Genomic DNA, 10,595 nt, shown 5'->3' with positions numbered 1-10,595 from the left:
ATTTGTGTATTGAGTCTAATTCACTAAAATTGCATGTCGCTATTTCCATGTGTTTTACAGTAGCTTACTTTTTTACAGTCAGATTAGTGAATTAAATTAAATCCTAGTGACTCTACATGTACATACATGTAGTGTATCCTCCTACATTGTTGAAACTGGAAAATTATAAACCTTGTCAAAATGGATACATTTACTGTAGTTCCATTACCTACCATCATAATTAAGATATTATCCTAATATAAAATGTAGCTTATAGAATTTAACAAATAGGATTAAGAAGACAAATAAACAGCTGATAGGCAGCAATAGATGACAGGTTATATGGGACATGTACACAAGCAAGGATAAAATCCATTTCAGCACAAATACACGTATAGTATGACACTTGACAAATAAAATGATGCATTAATAAATACTTTTTAAATTCATCTATTTGTGGATGTTTTATTGTGTTTTTATTTCTTTGTAAGATATAAAAAAATAACAAAATTTCATCATAATTTTTGTATTTTCTGACAGGATATGTAATAAATATTCTTATGATATGTACATGTATCATAATCAATGTTGTTTCTTTATTAGGAACAAGAGGATGCCAGCTCCACCAGCTGACCAGATAACTATATTGATAGGTTGAACTCGATGTCCACAGTGAGTATACTACAGGTATTTACTCTTAAATTTACACTTTCATGGAATTTATTCAGGGTCTTGGCAATAAAGTGATATACTGTAAAATACTTTATTTTCACTAGCAGTTTATTTTCGCTGAAGGAATGCATCAGTTAAAATAAAAGCCAGTGAAAATAACATTTTTCTTATATTTTTACATCAAACTCAAAAATCATAGAAAATAAACTTCATACAAAGCAGTTGAAATGTCTTGTCAGCAAAAATTAAGTCTAGCTAAAATAAATTATTTCAAGTACTTGATTTGCAAGCACTGTCAGAGTAAATTTGAGCACATAATCAAATGGGAAGACGAAATGATCGCAAACATTTGGACATCCTAAAAAAGAATAATTGAACATTTAATATTCACTCAATTTTGGCCAATTCAGATCACCAGCTATTTCACATAATTGTACCACTACTCCAATGAATCTCTATATGAATTCTCAGTGTACATCTTGAAATTGTAGAAAGTATAATATATTTTTGGAAATAAATGCAAATTTCATCTCAATGTTTAATTTCAACTTTCTTTTCTATGAATAGTTAACACTTATAGCTCCAGATGATGAAGAGATTGAAGTGCGTAGTAAATTGGTTGATGGCCTGAAAACTGCTATGAGAACCCAACCTATGTGGTATGTACAGCTTTCTGTCTTCTGTGATGGTCTCAGAATTCTACTGTTTTCAAGCTGATATATATACATGTATATATATGATAGAGCAATCACAATACATTGTTATAACCCAACCTATGCGGTATGTACAGCTTTCTGTCTTCTGTGATGGTCTCAGAATTCTACTGTTTTCAAGCTGATATATATATATATGATAGAGCAATCACAATACATTGTTATAACCCAACCTATGTGGTATGTACAGCTTTCCGTCTTCTGTGATGGTCTCAGGATTCTACTGTTTTCAAGCTGATATACATATATATGATAGAGCAATCACAATACATTGTTATAACCTAACCTATGCGGTATGTACAGCTTTCTGTCTTCTGTGATGGTCTCAGAATTCTACTGTTTTCAAGCTGATATATATATATGATAGAGCAATCACAATACATTGTTATATAAAAACTTTTCTGTAACAGATCTTTTTTCACCAATTATGTTTGTAGGTTTGTGACAAGATTTATTGAGCTCGATGGGTTGACGTGTTTGCTTAATTTTCTAAGTAAAATGGACTATGACACCTTAGAAAGTGCAATCCACACCTCCATAATTGGCTGCATTAAAGCCTTGATGAATAACTCAGTAAGTATATACATTTCATCATTTTGACTTTCTATTTATTTGTCTTGGTGTACAATGAACCCTAGTATGGCTCTACATGTGGAATGATTGTAGACCACACTAGCACCCAGACTTTTCAATGGAGGCAGGCACATAATTACTGTTCTTTTATAATGAATAAATAATATTTTAAACATTCTGGAAAGTGTTGACTGGTGATTGGTCAGTTTAACTCACTTAGCCACTTTGTGTGTTGGATATGAATTGTACAATCTCTTACATATTCATATATAATAACTAAATGATTAACTTTTATTAAAAATAAATGTTTGTGGACACAGCACATTTACACATGTATTCTGAAGACGAGTTTAACCAAGCTGGCTTTAGTTGTGTTGTAGTACATTAGAAAGCTGTAAACCAAATTGATATTCTGCAAGTTTTTCTTCTTCTTCAATCAGTCTATACAAATGGAATGCTAAGCATTTACTTGTCAGGTATCAATATACAGCAACTGCATGATTCTACTCGGAGTTCACCAGAAATAATTATTAAATGAAAAGAAAAACTACTGTTATTAAAATGCTTTACAATTAGTTTTATAAGATTAACCGTGTTGCGTGTTCCACTTCCCTGAATTAGTAATATCTACAATAAAATGTGAAATAATGAATTTATTATTAATACCGATGTTGGCAAGATAAATAATAGATACACTTAACTCGTCTGGGAAAAGCTCCATAATCTACTTATTTTTAACTTGGTTAGAAATACCACAAAGCATAAACAGCATCACAAACTTTGATCGTCTCTATGAGGATCAACTATAAAACACATCTTAATAATAAATCACCATATCCTGCATAAAATAAAACCACAATGTTTATTTTAGTGGAAATTATTATCTTGTGACTGGTAATTGCGTAAGAATCTTAACATGCATATCAGGTCAATAGCACACAGTAAAAAAAAAAAGTCTTTGAGATGGTTGACCTGTGGTATTCGTAATCTAGCCAGTTAGTTTCTCAGCTGTGTGTTAAAATAGGTCATGAGGTTTATTATTATCTGTATTCATAGATAGCATATTATCGTAACTTATCATCGCGTTAGTTGATAATTCCACTCTTAGCTGCATTTTTCGCAGGATATTGACTCCAATACACGGCACATCAAGATATGTTTTACTCTAGGAGTTTTAGGTGTAAATGATATTCAATTGAATATCATTATCAAACTAAAATGAAACAAGCTTTCATATTAAATTTAATAAAATATACAATTAGTTTAATTTTAAATTGCGTTATTTACCATGATACATGTGCTCATCCTTTTGATTAATGTTGATGTAAATTTCAACTTAACACATCGTCTTGTGTCACCATTAAACATGTGTACCAGTATTGTCTGATATCTATGGAGGTTTTTAGGAGGCAATGTAATAAATCATTGCCCCTCTCCCAATCTGGTTTGTGAAGTACATGTATGCTTTGGTCTTGACAGTTTACAAATAAAACATGTCAGTCCGGAAATCTGTGGAAACATTATAAACGTGAGATTACCGGTAATGCTATGTTGGAATCTTTGTCTAAACAATCATAAAATGTGACAATGACTTTGACATATGAGGGTATTCACCTCATTATAACGGCATACACACATTATTACCAATCTGACAGGTCACTGAATGTTTCTTACACTTGCATCATGGGAGACAACATGTACTATCACATCCACATAGTATCAATGCTATAGCTGAGTAGCTGAGTTCTGACACTTGCAGCATGGGAGACAACATGTACTATCACATCCACATAGTATCAATGCTATAGCTGAGTAGCTGAGTTCTTACACTTGCATCATGGGAGACAACATGTACTATCACATCCACATAGTATCAATGCTATAGCTGAGTAGCTGAGTTCTTACACTTGCAGCATGGGAGACAACATGTACTATCACATCCACATAGTATCAATGCTATAGCTGAGTAGCTGAGTTCTGACACTTGCATCATGGGAGGCAACATGTACTATCACATCCACATAGTATCAATGCTATAGCTGAGTAGCTGAGTTCTTACACTTGCATCATGGGAGACAACATGTACTATCACATCCACATAGTATCAATGCTATAGCTGAGTAGCTGAGTTCTGACACTTGCATCATGGGAGACAACATGTACTATCACATCCACATAGTATCAATGCTATAGCTGAGTAGCTGAGTTCTGACACTTGCATCATGGGAGACAACATGTACTATCACATCCACATAGTATCAATGCTATAGCTGAGTAGCTGAGTTCTGACACTTGCATCATGGGAGACAACATGTACTATCACATCCACATAGTATCAATGCTATAGCTGAGTAGCTGAGTTCTTACACTTGCATCATGGGAGACAACATGTACTATCACATCCACATAGTATCAATGCTATAGCTGAGTAGCTGAGTTCTTACACTTGCATCATGGGAGACAACATGTACTATCACATCCACATAGTATCAATGCTATAGCTGAGTAGCTGAGTTCTTACACTTGCATCATGGGAGACAACATGTACTATCACATCCACATAGTATCAATGTTATAGCTGAGTAGCTGAGTTCTTACACTTGCATCATGGGAGACAACATGTACTATCACATCCACATAGTATCAATGCTATAGCTGAGTAGCTGAGTTCTTACACTTGCATCATGGGAGACAACATGTACTATCACATCCACATAGTATCAATGTTATAGCTGAGTAGCTGAGTTCTTACACTTGCATCATGGGAGACAACATGTACTATCACATCCACATAGTATCAATGCTATAGCTGAGTAGCTGAGTTCTGACACTTGCATCATGGGAGACAACATGTACTATCACATCCACATAGTATCAATGCTATAGCTGAGTAGCTGAGTTCTTACACTTGCATCATGGGAGACAACATGTACTATCACATCCACATAGTATCAATGCTATAGCTGAGTAGCTGAGTTCTTACACTTGCATCATGGGAGACAACATGTACTATCACATCCACATAGTATCAATGCTATAGCTGAGTAGCTGAGTTCTTACACTTGCATCATGGGAGACAACATGTACTATCACATCCACATAGTATCAATGCTATAGCTGAGTAGCTGAGTTCTTACACTTGCATCATGGGAGACAACATGTACTATCACATCCACATAGTATCAATGCTATAGCTGAGTAGCTGAGTTCTTACACTTGCATCATGGGAGACAACATGTACTATCACATCCACATAGTATCAATGCTATAGCTGAGTAGCTGAGTTCTGACACTTGCATCATGGGAGACAACATGTACTATCACATCCACATAGTATCAATGCTATAGCTGAGTCGCTGAGTTCTGACACTTGCATCATGGGAGACAACATGTACTATCACATCCACATAGTATCAATGCTATAGCTGAGTAGCTGAGTTCTGACACTTGCATCATGGGAGACAACATGTACTATCACATCCACATAGTATCAATGCTATAGCTGAGTAGCTGAGTTCTTACACTTGCATCATGGGGGACAACATGTACTATCACATCCACATAGTATCAATGCTATAGCTGAGTAGCTGAGTTCTGACACTTGCATCATGGGAGACAACATGTACTATCACATCCACATAGTATCAATGCTATAGCTGAGTCGCTGAGTTCTGACACTTGCATCATGGGAGACAACATGTACTATCACATCCACATAGTATCAATGCTATAGCTGAGTAGCTGAGTTCTGACACTTGCATCATGGGAGACAACATGTACTATCACATCCACATAGTATCAATGCTATAGCTGAGTAGCTGAGTTCTTACACTTGCATCATGGGATACAACATGTACTATCACATCCACATAGTATCAATGCTATAGCTGAGTAGCTGAGTTCTTACACTTGCATCATGGGAGACAACATGTACTATCACATCCACATAGTATCAATGCTATAGCTGAGTAGCTGAGTTCTTACACTTGCATCATGGGAGACAACATGTACTATCACATCCACATAGTATCAATGCTATAGCTGAGTAGCTGAGTTCTTACACTTGCATCATGGGAGACAACATGTACTATCACATCCACATAGTATCAATGCTATAGCTGAGTAGCTGAGTTCTTACACTTGCATCATGGGAGACAACATGTACTATCACATCCACATAGTATCAATGCTATAGCTGAGTAGCTGAGTTCTTACACTTGCATCATGGGAGACAACATGTACTATCACATCCACATAGTATCAATGCTATAGCTGAGTAGCTGAGTTCTTACACTTGCATCATGGGAGACAACATGTACTATCACATCCACATAGTATCAATGCTATAGCTGAGTAGCTGAGTTCTTACACTTGCATCATGGGAGACAACATGTACTATCACATCCACATAGTATCAATGCTATAGCTGAGTAGCTGAGTTCTTACACTTGCATCATGGGAGACAACATGTACTATCACATCCACATAGTATCAATGCTATAGCAGAGTAGCTGAGTTCTTACACTTGCATCATGGGAGGCAACATGTACTATCACATCCACATAGTATCAATGCTATAGCTGAGTAGCTGAGTTCTGACACTTGCATCATGGGAGACAACATGTACTATCACATCCACATAGTATCAATGCTATAGCTGAGTAGCTGAGTTCTTACACTTGCATCATGGGAGACAACATGTACTATCACATCCACATAGTATCAATGCTATAGCTGAGTAGCTGAGTTCTTACACTTGCATCATGGGAGACAACATGTACTATCACATCCACATAGTATCAATGCTATAGCTGAGTAGCTGAGTTCTTACACTTGCATCATGGGAGACAACATGTACTATCACATCCACATAGTATCAATGCTATAGCTGAGTAGCTGAGTTCTTACACTTGCATCATGGGAGACAACATGTACTATCACATCCACATAGTATCAATGCTATAGCTGAGTAGCTGAGTTCTTACACTTGCATCATGGGAGACAACATGTACTATCACATCCACATAGTATCAATGCTATAGCTGAGTAGCTGAGTTCTTACACTTGCATCATGGGAGACAACATGTACTATCACATCCACATAGTATCAATGCTATAGCTGAGTAGCTGAGTTCTTACACTTGCATCATGGGAGACAACATGTACTATCACATCCACATAGTATCAATGCTATAGCAGAGTAGCTGAGTTCTTACACTTGCATCATGGGAGGCAACATGTACTATCACATCCACATAGTATCAATGCTATAGCTGAGTAGCTGAGTTCTGACACTTGCATCATGGGAGACAACATGTACTATCACATCCACATAGTATCAATGCTATAGCTGAGTAGCTGAGTTCTTACACTTGCATCATGGGAGACAACATGTACTATCACATCCACATAGTATCAATGCTATAGCTGAGTAGCTGAGTTCTTACACTTGCATCATGGGAGACAACATGTACTATCACATCCACATAGTATCAATGCTATAGCTGAGACGCTGAGTTCTGACACTTGCATCATGGGAGACAACATGTACTATCACATCCACATAGTATCAATGCTATAGCTGAGTAGCTGAGTTCTTACACTTGCATCATGGGAGACAACATGTACTATCACATCCACATAGTATCAATGCTATAGCTGAGTAGCTGAGTTCTTACACTTGCATCATGGGAGACAACATGTACTATCACATCCACATAGTATCAATGCTATAGCTGAGTAGCTGAGTTCTTACACTTGCATCATGGGAGACAACATGTACTATCACATCCACATAGTATCAATGCTATAGCCAAGTCGCTGAGTTCTGACACTTGCATCATGGGAGGCAACATGTACTATCACATCCACATAGTATCAATGCTAGAGCTGAGTCGCTGAGTTCTGACACTTGCATCATGGGAGACAACATGTACTATCACATCCACATAGTATCAATGCTATAGCTGAGTAGCTGAGTTCTTACACTTGCAGCATGGGAGACAACATGTACTATCACATCCACATAGTATCAATGCTATAGCTGAGTAGCTGAGTTCTTACACTTGCATCATGGGAGACAACATGTACTATCACATCCACATAGTATCAATGCTATAGCTGAGTAGCTGAGTTCTTACACTTGCATCATGGGAGACAACATGTACTATCACATCCACATAGTATCAATGCTATAGCTGAGTAGCTGAGTTCTTACACTTGCATCATGGGAGACAACATGTACTATCACATCCACATAGTATCAATGCTATAGCTGAGTAGCTGAGTTCTTACACTTGCATCATGGGAGACAACATGTACTATCACATCCACATAGTATCAATGCTATAGCTGAGTAGCTGAGTTCTTACACTTGCATCATGGGAGACAACATGTACTATCACATCCACATAGTATCAATGCTATAGCTGAGTAGCTGAGTTCTTACACTTGCATCATGGGAGACAACATGTACTATCACATCCACATAGTATCAATGCTATAGCTGAGTAGCTGAGTTCTGACACTTGCATCATGGGAGACAACATGTACTATCACATCCACATAGTATCAATGCTATAGCTGAGTCGCTGAGTTCTGACACTTGCATCATGGGAGACAACATGTACTATCACATCCACATAGTATCAATGCTATAGCTGAGTAGCTGAGTTCTGACACTTGCATCATGGGAGACAACATGTACTATCACATCCACATAGTATCAATGCTATAGCTGAGTAGCTGAGTTCTTACACTTGCATCATGGGGGACAACATGTACTATCACATCCACATAGTATTATTGCTATAGCTGAGTAGCTGAGTTCTGACACTTGCATCATGGGAGACAACATGTACTATCACATCCACATAGTATCAATGCTATAGCTGAGTCGCTGAGTTCTGACACTTGCATCATGGGAGACAACATGTACTATCACATCCACATAGTATCAATGCTATAGCTGAGTAGCTGAGTTCTGACACTTGCATCATGGGAGACAACATGTACTATCACATCCACATAGTATCAATGCTATAGCTGAGTAGCTGAGTTCTTACACTTGCATCATGGGATACAACATGTACTATCACATCCACATAGTATCAATGCTATAGCTGAGTAGCTGAGTTCTTACACTTGCATCATGGGAGACAACATGTACTATCACATCCACATAGTATCAATGCTATAGCTGAGTAGCTGAGTTCTTACACTTGCATCATGGGAGACAACATGTACTATCACATCCACATAGTATCAATGCTATAGCTGAGTAGCTGAGTTCTTACACTTGCATCATGGGAGACAACATGTACTATCACATCCACATAGTATCAATGCTATAGCTGAGTAGCTGAGTTCTTACACTTGCATCATGGGAGACAACATGTACTATCACATCCACATAGTATCAATGCTATAGCTGAGTAGCTGAGTTCTTACACTTGCATCATGGGAGACAACATGTACTATCACATCCACATAGTATCAATGCTATAGCTGAGTAGCTGAGTTCTTACACTTGCATCATGGGAGACAACATGTACTATCACATCCACATAGTATCAATGCTATAGCTGAGTAGCTGAGTTCTTACACTTGCATCATGGGAGACAACATGTACTATCACATCCACATAGTATCAATGCTATAGCTGAGTAGCTGAGTTCTTACACTTGCATCATGGGAGACAACATGTACTATCACATCCACATAGTATCAATGCTATAGCAGAGTAGCTGAGTTCTTACACTTGCATCATGGGAGGCAACATGTACTATCACATCCACATAGTATCAATGCTATAGCTGAGTAGCTGAGTTCTGACACTTGCATCATGGGAGACAACATGTACTATCACATCCACATAGTATCAATGCTATAGCTGAGTAGCTGAGTTCTTACACTTGCATCATGGGAGACAACATGTACTATCACATCCACATAGTATCAATGCTATAGCTGAGTAGCTGAGTTCTTACACTTGCATCATGGGAGACAACATGTACTATCACATCCACATAGTATCAATGCTATAGCTGAGTAGCTGAGTTCTTACACTTGCATCATGGGAGACAACATGTACTATCACATCCACATAGTATCAATGCTATAGCTGAGTAGCTGAGTTCTTACACTTGCATCATGGGAGACAACATGTACTATCACATCCACATAGTATCAATGCTATAGCTGAGTAGCTGAGTTCTTACACTTGCATCATGGGAGACAACATGTACTATCACATCCACATAGTATCAATGCTATAGCTGAGTAGCTGAGTTCTTACACTTGCATCATGGGAGACAACATGTACTATCACATCCACATAGTATCAATGCTATAGCTGAGTAGCTGAGTTCTTACACTTGCATCATGGGAGACAACATGTACTATCACATCCACATAGTATCAATGCTATAGCAGAGTAGCTGAGTTCTTACACTTGCATCATGGGAGGCAACATGTACTATCACATCCACATAGTATCAATGCTATAGCTGAGTAGCTGAGTTCTGACACTTGCATCATGGGAGACAACATGTACTATCACATCCACATAGTATCAATGCTATAGCTGAGTAGCTGAGTTCTTACACTTGCATCATGGGAGACAACATGTACTATCACATCCACATAGTATCAATGCTA

The sequence above is a fragment of the Saccoglossus kowalevskii genome, chromosome 20 (genome assembly GCF_978046115.1).
Source record: "Saccoglossus kowalevskii chromosome 20, keSacKowa6.1, whole genome shotgun sequence".
Classification (NCBI taxonomy): Eukaryota; Metazoa; Hemichordata; class Enteropneusta; family Harrimaniidae; genus Saccoglossus; species Saccoglossus kowalevskii.
The sequence above is the reverse complement of the archived record's forward strand: the minus strand, read 5'-3'. Positions refer to the sequence as shown.